Here is a 12,591-nt window from a genome sequence, read left to right on the forward strand (position 1 = left end):
TTTTAGTTTTACAAAATAGTTACAAAAATAATGCCAATAATTCTCATAGACGCATTATCCAGTTTCCCTAAATGAAATGTTAACATCTTATATAACTGTGGTGCCTTTGTCAAAACTAAGAAATTAACATTGGTGCATTGCTATTAACTAAACTCCAGATTTCGCTTGGATTTCATCAGTTAATGTCCTTTCTCTATTTCAGGATCCAATCAGATTAGATCCATATTACATTTAGTTGTCATGTCTTTTATACCTCTTTAGATCTATAATACTATCCTTATAATTCAATAACTTCCAGAGCTTGTTTTCTCTGTCAAAGACTATGGCTCATATTATCATGGATGCAATGCAAAGCTCAGAACTGAAAATGTAGCTATGTTCCTAACTCTTGCTCCAATCATGGTTGTCAAATTCACTATCGCTAGAACTTGCAAAACATATTTGATGATACTGGATTTATGCTGACATTCTTCCACATTATCCTATTGACTATGCTATGCTAAAAAAACCAGAAATTAGCATGGCCTAGTCAAATGAGAAAACAAAGCTGTGTCCTAGTCCATTGTGTGCATCAAAATACAGTTTTCATGTTTGTTTTATTTTCCTTTTCTCAAAGCAACAAAAATATGTAGTAGGATAATTTATTAAAGTTGTTTGCATGATTAAAATTAGAAAAATAACAAAAATGACATGAAACATACATTAAGTTTAAAGATTCATTGTTTTGTATAAACATAATACATGGTTTATAAATCATTATGCTTTTAGATTGACTTTTTAACTTACAGGAAATTGGTATTCTAATTTAGATGCATGTATATGACTTCTCATGTCTATTTTAGGATAGATTTAATCAGAAAATGATTTACCTTGGGCAAATTAGTATAAACTCACTTGAGTAATTAATTGAGGTGTTTCAAGGAGTTAATTTAGTTCACATAAATAAGAACTTTGTCTCAAGGAATCATTTACTGCAATGTGTTGCTGTTTGTCCTAGACATTTTCTTTTTTTATCCAGAAGACAAAATGCTGATAAACTATGTGTAATTCCTTACTATAAACTGATGCCTTGGGTAGATTTAGTACTACATTAGAATCTATAGCAACTGATGCCTTAATGTGGGCATAAACTCATTAGAAATGGAATTTTGGTCAGGCTGTAATTAGAATCTTTGCTTTTGTATATCTTCAAGCTCATAACCAGGTGAAATGGAGACCAAAGTGAGGCCCAAACATTACCTGTACAATGACCATTTGTATATCTAATTTGGAATTGTACCCCACATCCTTAAATTAAAAAAAAAAAAGAAAGAGAAAGAAAACTTGGGCTAATTAGCAATTGATCTTGAATCATAGACTGATAGACCTCTTGTAATGTATTATATTTATTAACAATAGGGATTAGTCCATTGTCATGTGCATTCTTCTACATCTTGAAGTTACCACAACAAACATCAGTAATATACTGGTGCTGATTTAGTCTAAATTTTTAATATTGTAAGTATTTATTATAAATTTTTTTCAGTAATGCTGAGCATTGATATTAACCAAGGAGTAAATTGATAGAAGGTGTTAACAGAATGAGCAACATTATTTTCACCAAATAATTTTTCTTCTCTTAATTTATGAATCGATTATTCATTTTAAGACACGGAAAAGCATTTTTTAATGGTCATGACAGTTTAACCATTCCAAAGCTTAAAAACAGTTTATTTTTGAGACTATGAGAATATTTCAAAATCCTTTACATATGCACAATTTTTTTTTGTTTTTCAGGATTTTAATAAATTAAATGAAGCTAGCACCTTAACTCTTTCATGCAAATTATATTCACTTACATAAATGACCACGTTAGCATGTGAAGTTATACCCTACTGATCTGAAAACGTTAATTGAACTTCCAAAAATTACACCCACAGGGTGATTTCTATCCTGGCAGTGGTGTGCACATTAGGACAATTAAACTGCCAGAGGAATCTCATTTTATTTCTTAGTTATTATGTCTAAGCAAATTCATGGCTCATTATTAAGATCTGTTCAGGATCCAATGATTAAAATAAAAATGATGATCGCATCATGATATTCACATAGCACATTTGTCCATTTCTCTTTTGATTTATAGTTTATTTTTACATAATGCCATTTACTCAAGTCTACTGGGCTTGCGTATTTTTTAGTGTTTGATAATCCATACTAATGGACTGCAGGGATAGCAATATAATCTAATGAAGTGGCTAACTTGGGAATGAACTATTATAGTTTGAAGCAGATCATGTTTGTTTAGCTTAATTTTATGACCGATTCACATTTATTAAGCGGGTCTTAGGTGAATGGATCATACTGAATGACTTAGATTTGAGTAGAGAGTTGGAGAGTATTAGTAAAGTTGCCTTTTAGAAGTAAGAAGCAAATGAATATTTAAAATAATTACTGTGACTCAACCCTTGGTGTTACCTGATAATTCTCAAAGTCTGTTCGCTATTTAGCTTGATACCTTTATATATAAGCTAATCAGGTTAATTGTATCTATAACCAGAACTTAAATATTTTTATTATCTTATTTGATATAGCTATTATGTTTTTTTCATGGAAAATGATCAAAATAATAATGTTAAAAATATGAAAGAAAATATACTAACACCTATTCCTAGGTAAAATATCACATCTCTAATTGAAATGCTTATTTAGATTAAAACATTCTGAATTGCAGTTCCATATATACATTTCTGATATGGCAACCTTAAAACATGATTTATTTTATGCCTGATATTAGTACTAGAAAAAATTTAGTCGTGGCTAATATAACATTCGTTTAAAATTAACATTTGTCCTAGGGGCATTCCAGGTACTACATCCTGTTCCATTCATTAGAACATTTTGCTCTTATCTGCAGAGCATCTCTCCTCAGAGAAGAATCTGCTGAATTTCTGCCTCTTATCCAGCATCAATCACTTTGATTAGGGTCTCACTCCATGAACCAGGCAGCTTCTCTGCCACAGCAGCTCCATATGTCTCCTCCAGCTGTTCCACTTTCTAGGCAGAACATGACTCTTTTCTTTCTTTCTTTCTTTCTTTCTTTTTTTTTTTTTTTGAGTTGGAGTCTCACTCTGTCGCCCAGACTGGAGTGCAGTGGTCACTCCCGGCCACCTCAGCCTCGACCTGCTGGGCTCCGGCGATCCTTCCGCCTCAGCCTCCCAAGTAGCCAGAATTATAGGCATGCGCTACCACGCCCAGCTGATTTTTTGATTTATTGTAGAGATGAGGTCTCGCCTGCCCAGGCGGGTCTCGAACCCACGGGCTCAGGCAATCCACTCACCTCAGCCTCCCAAGGGCGCGGGATTACAGGCTGAGCCACTGAGCCCGGCTGACTCTTTTCAATTCATAGTTTGCATCCCTGTCGAAAAGATAGCCAAGGGCTATTTCAGTGTTTTTTTTTTGCCCTGGTCTCTTATGGCTAGTCTTGAATTACGATATTGTAGAATAAGAGAACCTGTGTCCATAAATTTTGGATAAGCAAAATATTTATATCAGTGCTCATACTAAGGAATTCTTTGAAGAGTATAGACCAAGCACAAACTTTGCTTATAGAAAAAATTTTCCAGGGAAATTTTCACAGTGCAACTCAGTGATGGAAGGCTGCCATCATTTGAGTCTTTTTAATGAAGATTGAGTTGACTTTTCTTTTTCACTGTGGTTGATTTATGATATGTAGATTTTATCTTGGAAAATGGATTTTTTTTCCCCAGAGCACTACCTTTGTGTGTTATGTTATAGAAAGCCATAACAACGATTACACATTGACTGCAGAGACAACAGAATGTTCTCTGTGTGCTGAAATTCTTTTAACTTCCTCAACATCTAGAATATTTGTTGCAATACCTTTGCTATATGAAAACATGTAGAATAAATAAAATGGGAGCAAAATGCTTTCAGAATAAATAAATTATTTCTATAAATAGCAACATATTTGTTTATATCTAAAAATATGGAATTTTCATAGAGCTTAATGTGAAAAGGTAAACTAAGCAAAAAGGTCTTTGAGAAAATAGTCGAGTACGTATTATCTGAAGCTTGCTGAGCAAACATTTTTTTGGAGAAAAATAGTCAAACTTTGAATATGAACTTCTGGGATTTCAACTGAAAGATCAAGCATTTAAAGAAAAACAACTTGATTATCCATTTGGAAGAATGATGTTGGGAAGTCTTTGCATAATTTGGTAATATTTTTAGTATGAGTTGATGTCTTTAATCAAAATAACTACCAAAATTAAAAGGCACTAGTTACCATACCATGAAAGTTCTAAATAAAACCTCTATTTACTCATTAGTTGAATGGGAGGGTAATATGAACAATTATGATCACCAATAGTAATAAATAATTGCCTTAAAAAAAAAAAAACTAACAGGACAAAGCAAAAGAGTAAATTTAATCAACTCTCAATTTTAGTATGCTGTATTCTTGAGTACCAAATGAATCTGATGTCAGCAACTTTCTTGCTTGTGGAAATATTGAAGTGGTTAACGAAATGTCAATTGATAATTGTTGTTTAATCTGAAAGTCAAAAACAATAGAATACTTCAAAATTCCCATGGAGTATTACACATTCAAACTGAATACTAATTGTTTAAATGAAAAAAATGAAGAGGCAGATGAAATAATGTAATTATAGACTTTATAGGGGATTGCAAATGAATAAGCAACTGGCAATTTGAATAGTTAAGAACCATTGCACATTTTATTATAGTTGTAATGTTTGGAGTTCATGAAGCACACACACTCATTTTTAGTATTTAAGTAGAAATACACACACACTAATTTTTAGTAAGTATAACAATAGTAAATCATTCTGATATGTTTTAGGGCTTATCCTTACATTTTTTAGTCCACAGTACCATAAACTGTCTAATTCTACTGATTCAGGTCAGTTCGTTCTACCAAAGTACTCTGTGCTCATAACTCCCTTTCCTTCTATTTTTTTCATCAAAATGTTCATGCCTACAATTTAGCTAATTAGTTAGGTGTGGAAGGAAGGTTTTAGTTAGAATTCTCACTCCAACGATTAATTATTGGAATTTTTCAAATTGCCTGAAGTTATTAACATTTTATAATAACCAGGTAAATACCTAACTGGAATATCAGGTAATACATGACAATTGTGTTTATTCAAACTAGAAGTAGAAAGGCGCTTTTGTCATGTGTAAGATAGTGACCCTGGTGTTATATTTACTAGCTAAGGAGTGTGCCCCACCCTGCCCCAGATGTCACTTTCCTTCAGCTGTTCATAAATTATCCTGATTTAATGATCGTTTTATCCTTATGTTACTGATCAAAATATTATTTAAGAGCTTTAATGTTACTTTTACAATTTATTTGTTTTATTTATAACAACATAGCAACGATTTAAATGACTGGAGGTCATCGAAGGTGGGTAGAGTGGTGGGAGCAAGAGTATCCAAAAACTAGGGGAAAATATGCCATAAAGAAATTAGAAAACATCATGTCATGTCAGTCCAATGCACAGTGTGTTAAGTAAGGTGCACTGATGTATAGCCAATTCATAAACATGAATACTAGCTATAAAGGACATCAAGAAATGATTCACCAAAACAACAACAACAACAACAAAAGAGGGGGCAATATGACTTTGGTCATTTTAAAATTCCATGATAGTAAACTAAACTACTAAGTAAAAGAATACCACAACCCACTAGTTATTAACCCTTTCCCATTTAATATGATTGCAGTTGCTGTGTTCATGCCAAGACTTAAAACAAATTCAAAATATAGTAATTCATTCTCTCTCTCTCTCTCTCTCTCTCTCATCTCTCTCTCTCTCTCTCTCTCTCTCTCTCTCTCATCTCTCTATTTCTCTCTCTCTCTCTCGTAATTCTCATTAGGATTAGAGACAACTTCTGTTTAGAAATAACTCCAAAAATAGTTTTTATATTTTATTTTCACATTGAAAACCAGTCAGATTTGCTTCAGCCTCAAAGAGAGTGTTTATATAAAATTAAAATGAATGGGGCAGTGAACTGCACTTTTTTTCTCAACGGGTAAAGGGTTAAATTTTTACTCTTATATAGCAAACATTTATTGAAATATACAATGACATATTTCCACTTATTCACAGTTCCTTTCTTAAAGAGGCTTATATCCTAGTGGATGAAAGAGATTTATTCATTCAACTAAAATTTACTAAGTGCTTCCTGAGTTTCTGAAACATATAAAGATAAAAATAAATTACCCTTACACTCCATTAGTTCTTGATCTTGATATTTCTGAGCATTTTCTAATATACTTTTCCTCCTCACTCTCTTATTTTCTTCACCATTGACCCCCTTCAATTGGACATCAAATCTTGTGATTCTGTCTTCTAGTTTGTTCACATAATTAATTGCATTTGTTTATTCACATTTTGGGTCATTACCATATGACTTCTTAGTGACTAACACCTCATGGCAGTGTCAAATATTAGCAATTAAATGTTTGTTAAATGTATGAGCAAATGAGTGCATGGATGGATGGAAAAGTAATGATTTATGAGTATAAAGTAGGGAAAGATAATTTCTAACTCATGGCACCAGTGAAAACTTTGTGAATGATATAAGCTAGGTATTAATCTCTTGAGAGTTAGGAATTCTGAACATGAGAAGTTGAGGTATGTAGATCATCAATATGTTGTTATTTCTACTTCAAAAGACTAAGGTAAATATTTTAAAAATCTGTGTCCAGATTTAACGTTTCAATCTGTAACTTTTTTGTACACCCAAATGCTATTACTAATAGAAATTAATATTTATATTTAATTATATTTTTAAAAGAAAATTTCATTTCTTATACATACTAAAAAATATTATAAAAATGAGGTGGCATTTTTATTGCCTGTATGATAAAAAATATTGAATATGATTGAGGAAGAGCTATTGGACAAATACTCAATTTGAAGAGTAATATATTCCTAGATCAAAAACTCCCCAAGATAATTTTGTAATATTTGGTTATACAGAATGAACTGCACTCAGCTAGAGAAACTCAAATAGTCATTTTTTAAATTTTCCTTTCTCCTTCATCAATTGAATCTTACCTATTGCTATAACAAGTTGCTTATATGCCCCAAATGTATATGGACTCTGCCACCATTTATTTGTAATATTTACCTTCCTATCCTCCCTTATCTTTCTTACTTTTATAGAATTCTACAAACTGCTGCTTAAATTCTCACTTTATAACACATATCTGGTCATATGTGAATGCCAAAACATTTTCCTGTAGAACTTAAGCTTCTTGAAATGACATTCAAAGTTATGTACAGGTTTCCCCACACTTATATTTTCAACCCTTTCTCAGTCACTCGCCTTTGTAGCCCCCTTGAACTTTGTGTAACACAAATAATATAGGAGTTTTGTGTGGGCCAGTCTTTGAATGGTGTCACGTTTTAAGGAAACAGTTTAGTATCAAATGATAAGTAAAAGTGTTTCAAAGTTATTTAATCTATCTAACAGTAAAACACCAAGGTAGGAGGGGGCGCTATTTATAAACCGTAGCTAACATTTAAAATATTCTTGTCCACCATTAGTGTCTCTCCCAATGTCCTATATTGAAAAGGTTGCCACGCATTATCTCTCTTCCACAACATCCCCTCCCATTTTTCAAAACGCTGCAGTTATTGCTTTATTATTTTTACTCTATACTCCTCAATACTTTAGTGGTAAATAAATTTAGCTTGTTTGTTTTCTTTAGTATTTTATCTGCTTCTCTCACCACTCAGCTATTTTCATTTTGCTTTGTATGGTAAAGTTCAGAAGCTGACACTATAACTGAGAACTCTTTCCCGTCAAAAAGTCAATGAAATGCAAAAAAGTTTGAAAAATATATTTTAGAATAACTTTTGTCCTTGTTACAAGTCTATCTTATAACTGTTATTCAGCATATGCTACTGATAGAAATTTCTCCTTTCCCTTTTTTCTTCTCCTTATTATTTAAAATGCAAAATTTTCTCAGTGTAGATGCCCCAATTCCTTAAGTCAAGAATTGTCTGTCCTGTTAGCTATGCTCTCTCTCTCTCTCTCATTTTGCCTATTCTTCTTATATAGTTTGCCTTGAACAATTATGTCTTGGCTCTTTCCTCTTCTAGACTGTGAAGTACTTGATAGCTTGGGGGTGATCTTATTCACATTGCTATCTCCACTTTCAAACATAGTGCCTTTTACATAGGAGAGATGCTGTAGATGTTTATCAAAGTGATTTAAATTGAAGGATTATATTTCAGAGGTAGGTCTGAATAAATTCCCAAGCAGTTACACTTTCAACTGTCAATAAAATCAACATAGTTCTGAAATCAGAAGGTTTATACATTGTTAATCACTTAAGAACATTTATCACTGATTTCAATATAAAATCCAATCATATAAATGACATGAAGCATGAAAAATTACCAATGAATTTGGGCAAAATGATTTTCTCTTCACATTTATAATTTTGTTGGAAATAGTTGGACCAAAGCTACAAAACCATCTTTTTAATCTGCTCAGATTTATCCAGCATATGCATTTTCTTTATAAATGTGGTTATAGATGAATAGCTTACTTTCAAGTACACATAATAAATGTGTCTTCATGACTGATGTGATGTTACCTCATTTCAATTTTTGAATGCAGCATACAATGCCAAAACTACCAACACGACTACTTAAGTTAATCAGTTCTGGAAAATATTTAATTTGGTTGAAGTTTTAAATCTAAGATTAGGAAACATTTTTGTACTTCTTAAAATTGTTCTTCAATATAATATATAATGCAAACACTCCAGTGAATTTTTTCTTTAAAAAAACTCTTTAAAATATCTTATTCTTTTAAAGCAAATTTAGAAATTCTATCAGCTTTATTATTACTGTACACTAATTAGGCAAGTGAATAAAGATGATATAAATATACCTCAAATATCTTCATTTATCACTATGGAAACTGTCTTTTTTATTATGAAGTGACATCTACCATTTTTTAATGCCACCCTCAAGATAGAATGTATAATTTCCATGTCTAGTATAGTACACTCTTAAACTGACATTGTAAATATACGACAACCAATTAAAAACTTTTAGAACTCAGATAAATGCTAAACACTTTTAAAAGTTGGAATATATATATATATATATATACAAAAAAATTGGACATTTTACCACACAATTAAATGTATAATAAAGAAAAATAAAAGTCTTTTTTCAGATCTAAATTTTAAAATTTCTACAGGAGATGTATTTTAATTTAAAGTAAAATTAGTTTTTCAAACTTACTAAAAGAAATAACAAAGGAGCCGTTCTTTGGAACTGCCAGCATGGGTAACAAAAAGGCAAATTTAGAGAAGGCTATCCTTTACGTTTAGGAAATGCTTCAAAATATTCCACTAGTGATATGGTGGTTGTCTTTTGAAGCAATCTGATAATGGACACCCCTGTTACTCTTTCTTGCTCCTATGGTGACATAAAAAACAGTAGTTTACTCACTGTGCTTTTGATTCCTTTCCCACCAACATCTAAGAGCCCATCCTGCACTGAGTTTCTTTCCCCCCTTTTTTGTTGGTGTGGTGAAGTGACTTTCTGGTTGTAGCTTTCAAGTTCTTTTTTCTAGGTTACGTTCTGCCACTTGGATAACTACTTCAAAACGAATCTTCTAAAATACTCTTCTTTCTCCTCACATCAATCTGCACTTATCACCCTAGTCAAATGAACTTATCTACTTTTCTAGACCTACAATCTGGCAGTTGACTGATGGCAGAGAAAACCCACATTACTATGAAGGGCGATGTTCCTGTAAATTATAGTCACCACTTTCATCAAAGTCCTCAATATGATCAGTCATTATAGATTTCCTTGGCAGTTTCCTTCTGCCCCATTCCCATTGTCTGCTATAACAAAGTATCATAAAATTGGTAGCTTATAAACAACATAAATTTATTTCTCACAGTTTAGGTTAGGAAGTCCAAGAGAAAGGCTATTGTAGTTTGAGTGTCTGTGAGTGCCCACTTTCTCCTAGGTGGTGCCCTTTTGCTGTGACCTAACATGATTGAAAAGGCGAATGGGCCTATTTTATGTATTATTTATTTGTTTGTTTGTTTTTTGAGTTGGAATCTCGCTCTATTGCCCAAGTTGGAGTGCAGTGGCATGATCACGATGATCACAGCTTACGGCAGCCTTGACCTCCTGGGCACAGGCGATCCTTCCACCTCAGCATTACCAGTGCTGGGACTACAGGCACATGCTACCGTATCTGGCTAATTTTTGTTGTTGTTGTTGTTGCTCAGGATGGTCTCGAACTCCTGGGCTCAAGCTGTTCACCCACCTCAGCTGAAATTACAAGCGTGACCAATACGCGGGTCTATTCCATAAGGACACTAATATCATTCATGAGGATTCTGCCCTTATGACAAAATATGAATTCAGACCATTACCAATATATAATAAATGAGTTAATAAAAATGAATTTCTTTACCCTCGCATATCCTCTAATTTCATTCTCTTTTGCTCTACTTCAAGGTCAAATCCAGTGTTCACATCTCAGAATTCTTAACTGAAATGTATCATATCCCAGAATTCTTCCTCCTCAAACACCTTAACTTTTAACTCTGAACAAATCCATCTATACCACTTCTAACAATCTCCCCAGATTATCATGAGTATTAAGTATGATACTAAAAATGTTACAGTGTTTTAAATATAAAGTTCTATCAAAATGTTATACAATGCCGTAATCAGTATTTCACAATTAAGTGTATATTTACATATTACATTTTACTGGTAAAATGAATTTGATAGTCGTTATTTATAAACATTAATTATTTGTGGTCGACAACTATTATACAAGGTTACTTTCACTTAGAATGAAATGGAAAAGGCTGGCTTATCATACACTACAGACTGTGTTCCAGATTTTTATAAGGTTATAATGGGGTTACATATATAAAGTTGTTATAATGTATTAATGTATATAATAAATGTTTTACTACATCAATGCCTTTTAGTAAATGTCAATTTATTTTAGTCTCTGAAAAAAGCTAATCCCAGTTTTTTATTGTATCCATCAATAGTATATTATTATTACTAGAATATAATACTTAAATACAATAGTTATATGTTTATTTAATACTAAGTAAACCATTGAACAATAATAATAATTCTTAACATATTTTACAAACCATAAAACACTAAGCCAGACTATAAAGTGCTTTTACTAACCAATTTGGAAATCATAACACCTGTTCTGATGAGCATGCTTGTTTTAAATTGAACAGATGCGGAGTTTGATGATATACCAGATGAAAGTTATGAATGAATAGATTTCCTTGTAATTACAAGTAATATAGTGAAGGTATATAAGCCATATATACACACATATATGTATATATATATATATACATATATATTTCTGTCAGTGACAAAACTATAATTTTATGTATTTTAAATTTTATTTATAAATTAACCTTTGGAAAATGGTAGTACTTTTTTGATAAAACTGTGTGGTTGTTCTTCAGTTGTCATCTCAAAATCAAAGCTGAATTGTATACTAGAAAATAAAAAGAAACTTAATCAAATTCATCTGTGACCAAATTTAGCATTATGGTTTTAGATATAACCATGTACTTGAATTATTTTGGTTTCAAAATTTGGCCCTTTTGAAATTTAAGCATTTAATATCAGGAATTATGAATACAAGGGATATGGAATATAAGGAAAAAATTATCCCACTCCATTCCATTCTTTTTGTGTATGTTTAAAATATGATTGCTTTTAATGTAATTTAATATGTAACATCATTCTCTCAGATTCCACTAGAGAATGATGTTCCGCTAGAGTTAGTTAAAGGCAATTCTATAGAACTGAATTTCAAGTGCAAAAGAAAACTTATGTTTACATAATTGATTATTGGTAATTTGAATTTTTTTTTCTATACCAATAAAGGTACAAAGTAAAACAGGTATATTCTCCTAAAAATTAATAAAATAACCCTTAAGTAGGCTTGTGAAGTGACACAGAACAGCCTTATTTGTGTCACTGAGGAGTGTCATAATGAAATTATAATTTAATGTAACTTGCTCTAGCAAAATTATTTATAATGATAATCATAAATCAGCTAAAGAATAATGCAAGATATTATATAAATAAGTAGTACTCAAGTTTGAGACCAGGTAAATGGCTGCCTCAATGAGTCAGTTATAAAATGGTGAGACCAACAATACGGATATTGTAATGGGAATTAAAAGGAAAATATGTAGATATATTTTCTTAAGACAATAATTAACAGTACTTTGAGGTGTGCTTAATGTGAAGAAATAATAAAAGCAATACAATTTGAAGCAATAAAAATTCATACTGATTTGATTATAGGTTATGTAATTCTCTTTACAACTCTTTGGTGTATTTTCATCTATCTATTACATTTTGATTGTTACTGAATTCTTGTCTTATTTTATTAAACTTCTTTTTAATATCTGCCTTCATTTTAGCCTCTGTTCTTATTATGATCCCATTGACCTTAGCTCCTTTTTTCTAGTCCATGTATTTTAGTATTTCATTACTGGCATCAGAAATTTTTCTA

Source organism: Carlito syrichta, unplaced genomic scaffold, assembly GCF_000164805.1.
Source record: "Carlito syrichta isolate Samal-C Ts95f unplaced genomic scaffold, Tarsius_syrichta-2.0.1 Scaffold307066, whole genome shotgun sequence".
Classification (NCBI taxonomy): Eukaryota; Metazoa; Chordata; class Mammalia; order Primates; family Tarsiidae; genus Carlito; species Carlito syrichta.